Below are 4,391 nucleotides of genomic sequence, written 5' to 3'. Positions count from 1 at the left end.
AATTTTAGATACACAGAAAGTCTTCACTTACTATATATGGCTGTCATAGTGTCCTTATCAAGGGCAGTTCTTCACTCTGCGCCGATGTCCGTTTTGCTCTGTCCTCCTATAAAAAGCATGAACATTTGAGTGTTTGACTAGTTTTAGATTTCCAAAAATTTGATATTTGTACAACTAAACATTTGAACTACAATATATGCTATTGAGCGATACTTTTATGGGTAATTTTCGGTAAAGAAACTGGTGACAGAGTTGTAGGCTTTTTAAAGTACTATTAGCTAACCATTTGAACTGACTTTCAAAGCTGATTACCTTTTAAACTGCTGTGGATCAAAACCTCCAGTGGGAAGGCGGCCATTAGAAGAACACGCACCATTGAACCTGAAAATAACAAAAACAAACAAAAAACAGAACAATATATAAGAGTCCGGTAGGGTAATAAATCTCTTCTGAAGCAATATAGTTCATTTTGGGTGAAAAACAAAACATTCCTCTAAAATATATATACTGACATCAGCAATCAACATCATGATTGTAATTATTTCCTTTTTAGTACATCTACTGCTGTTTGCATGTGTCAAGCACTACGACTGTATCTATGCATATAAATTCACCATATATATCCAGCAAAAATGTTTTGTTATAGGAAAACAAACAAAGGCATTCAATCAGAGGTGAGAAATTAATTGGAAATATGAATTATAGGTGAACTATTCTTTACCTACTAGCAATCAAGCTTCTTTAACCAAGAAGCCTGAAATATTTGAATGTAAAATAAAATAAATAAATAAATAATAATAAAAATAACATGATGTAATTAAAATGCACAACTTACATTAAGGAAATCTGCATTTGTATCCACAGGCTAAAAGTAAAACAGTAAATGTGTTAGTAATAGTACAGGTATTTGTAAAAAAAAAAAAAAGAGGCAGTAACTGTGACGCTTCTAGTGGGATGCTAAATGCAGAGATTTATATTTACAGTATAATACTGCATGTACGGGTAGCTGTGTTGTGAACTGTAACTGAATATTAGAGAATCTCAGAGAAATTAAATGTATTTATTTTTTGAATTTATCAATCATAAAACTGTGTGTTTTGAAGGCCTGTTACGATAACGACTTTTTGTTGGTCGGTATATTGCCCCATAAACAATTGCGACAAGTTATGTCATTGTCATTTTAAGACCATTTTATGTCTTTGAATGTATAATCATAATATAACACCATAATAATGCAAGATCTACACACTTTCAATTGACAAACCAACATCTAATTCTTAAAGTATTTAGATCATTGAAATTAGGAATCAAAATATTAGATACCTTAAAAACTTGAATAAATAGTAAGTTTTCTAACAAATAGAAAACAATGTTATTTAATGTTATTGTTTTGTTATCATTATATTTTATTTTTGTAAATATAATGGCGGATAAATTACATCATCAACAATTATTGAGGTCATGTACATGTACTGTGTGTTAAGTCGATATATCGATTATTGTGATAGGCCTACTGTTTTGGTATCATGACGAGCTTGTCAAACATGCATGACCACTAAACAATGTCTAAGCAGTAGTACTGGTCTGAATGACAACAAACATAACTAGTGTTTTGGAAAATCTGTTAGAAAACAGTTATTTCAATAATTATGATTAGCATGTGACACAGACACTGCATAAAAAACTACAACAACAAATACTTACTTTAGGAGGATGGGGGAGGGCAGCATGAGGTTGAGACTTTGACATCTGTAAAAAACAAATTCATGTATTACAAACAAGTCACTTAAAAATACATTAATGTGGCAGACTGTTCCCTGTTCAGATGCAGTGTATAAGTACAATCAGGGCTGTCACAACAATGGGGTGGGGCCAAGTGGCTGCAACCCTAGGTACAATGTGCAGGTATATATAATTACATATAATATATGTGAATAAAGCAAGAATCTGTTTAGGTTAGTCACTGTGCTGACTGATGTTTGCTAGGTTTATATGATTGCAAACTGCACAAAAACAACAACAGCAACAACATTAATGACAATGACAAACAAAATTACTTACATTTATGTAAATCTCACATTAGGAAGATCTGCATTCGATTTCATGGGCTGAAATAAATAGGCAGAAACATTACTGCTAAAAAAAATAAAAAAACAAAAACTCTAAAAAGCCTAAAAATGACTTAAAAAGCAAGGAAATGTGGAACATTGTAATTAGCGAACATTAATAAAGCATAACTGTTCTTTGTTTCTAACCTTGGTAAGTACTCTGTAGCCAGAAGGAGAGGTAGGATTTCTGTGAAAGCCAAATTAAATGTGAATAGGCTTTGATAGTTATTGAGAAGGCAGAATAATAAGAAAAGGCAAAAGTACGTCACAATATAATTAATTAAGTTACATATTTTGATTACCAAATTATGGAAGCGTGGAGCTGCCACCCAGGCAAAAGAAAAATAGAGCTGTATCACGTTATGACGTGAAATGTTTATTGTTCTAACATTATGCTTTTCATGTTTGTATAATACAGTGGTTCTTAACCTTGTTGGAGGTACCGAACCCCACCAGTTTCATATGCGCATTCATTGAACCCCTCTTTAGTGAAAAATAAAGTGTGTTTTTTTTTCAAATTAGACGTAGATATGTTTTTTACTGGTGCACAAAATGAGCCGTGCACGTCACAGCGGAGGCTCTGCCGAACCCCTGAGACCAACTCACCGAACCCCTAGGGTTCGATCGAACCCAGGTTAAGAACCACTGGTATAATATAATATCACATTATTATAATATACATAATTGTCACGTTCGCACAATATTGTACGGACGTGATAATTATGTACATTTTTCGTACAATGTTGTTCAAACATGTTGTTCAAACATGATAGTATATTGTTAGAATGATAAACTTTTCATGTTATAACGTGATATACTTATATTTCTCTTTTGCCTGGGTGGCAGCTCTACGCTTCCGTTCCAAATAAGCGAGAATAAAGTAATATTATATGGGAAAAGGCACCTGCTAGCTTGATGATGGAGGCTTCTTAGACTGGCCACCCGCCTTGGCTTCTTGTCGCCACTCCACGAAATAAAGGTCCGTTTCCTCCATGCCGGCTAATTATTCATCCTCATTAAAATCTCGTATATGTTCAGTTGGCAGAATTGAGAATTTTACATCTTCCAACCACTTAATTAACGCGAACATAATCGGCTTGTTTCTTCCCGTCTCCTGTATCCGGCCGTTCCTCTCGCTGCCTCAGAGACGTCGTTATTTTTCCAAAAAAAAAAAAAAGAAAGAAAGAAAGAAAGAAACAGCAACAACTACTAAAGAGAGTTTTTGCACGTTCATTGCACATTTGTGGGAATGTTTAAATATTTAATTTTTATTAATTACTTTTCATTATATCTTTATTTTTTAAACCACCGTGGCAATGCGCATGCGCATACACTCCTGCATGCAAAGGGCTTTGGAGTTGACGTAATGTCGCAATGCATTGTGGGAGCGCAGCACCATCTTGGCAGGTCACGAATCAAAACAAGATTGCTACGAACCATTCTGAAACGTAGCTCAAAAGAAAATGACGGTATAGAGACAGATTCTGTCCAGATGCAAAGAGACGGTACTTGATTGTTGAAATGTGGACCTGTATGAAATATAGCCGTGGAGTAGAAACCCTGAAGACCAAACCGCTATTGACTTAGCATGATCTACTCTCATACCTTGTCTGTGGAGTCAGAGCATACATGGCGCAGCAATTTCGCAATTATAAATCTCTGGAGGCGCACATCCAATTCACCAAGGACTGGGTACAAGATTTGGCTATTTTTAAGCCTCCACGTTGTGAGTACGCCGTCATTCAAGCAAAGGTAAGTCAGCTTGAGTACTGCGAGTAAAATGCGTTTGATTCCCCCCAACATTCGAATTAGTGCTAGCAAAAATTCATTCGTGAGGGGGAAATTACAGTGAGAACATGTAGAGCAGGGGTGCCCAATCCCGGTCCTCGAGAGCTACTATCCTGTAGCTTTTAGATGCATCCCTACTCCAACACAGCTGAATCAAATGGTTTGATCTCTTCAGCATGCCATCATGTTTGGCAAAGGCCTGATAACAAGCCATTCATTTGATTCAGGTGTGTGGGAACAAGGATGCATCTAAGAGCTGCAGGATAGTAGCTCTCGAGGACCGGGATTGGGCACCCCTGATGTAGAGGCTCTGTTAGAGGGATAACATAGTGAGTTCAGTGCATTGATGTGACATTGTCCTGAAGGATTTAGTTATTCTTTATGGTTAAAGAAATTGCCCTAATTAATTCATATTTATTATAAATAATCCTAATTACACATCTTGCTTCCTTGTTTGTGTCCTGTGTCACTAAAAATACATTCTGTTTTAGTTTT

General features: G+C 35.6%; 1 long non-coding RNA gene across 2 annotated transcripts; it reads right to left on the bottom strand.

The window, feature by feature from the left end:
• Positions 1–323: 323 nt before the first annotated feature.
• On the bottom strand, positions 324–3,239 carry LOC309702455. Of its 2 annotated transcripts, XR_014275504.1 has the most exons (6): positions 3,013–3,239; positions 2,256–2,295; positions 2,062–2,108; positions 1,705–1,749; positions 836–865; positions 324–381 (listed from the first exon to the last, which is right to left on the bottom strand). It is a non-coding gene; the product is annotated as an uncharacterized lncRNA (long non-coding RNA). The 2 variants fall into 2 exon arrangements; XR_014275505.1 differs by lacking the exon at positions 836–865 and having other exon boundaries at positions 327–381.
• Between the last annotated feature and the right edge of the window lie 1,152 nt (positions 3,240–4,391).

Source organism: Aulonocara stuartgranti (assembly GCF_965226115.1).
Source record: "Aulonocara stuartgranti genome assembly, chromosome: 3".
NCBI classification, from domain to species: Eukaryota; Metazoa; Chordata; class Actinopteri; order Cichliformes; family Cichlidae; genus Aulonocara; species Aulonocara stuartgranti.
The sequence above is the reverse complement of the archived record's forward strand: the minus strand, read 5'-3'. Positions and strand labels throughout refer to the sequence as shown.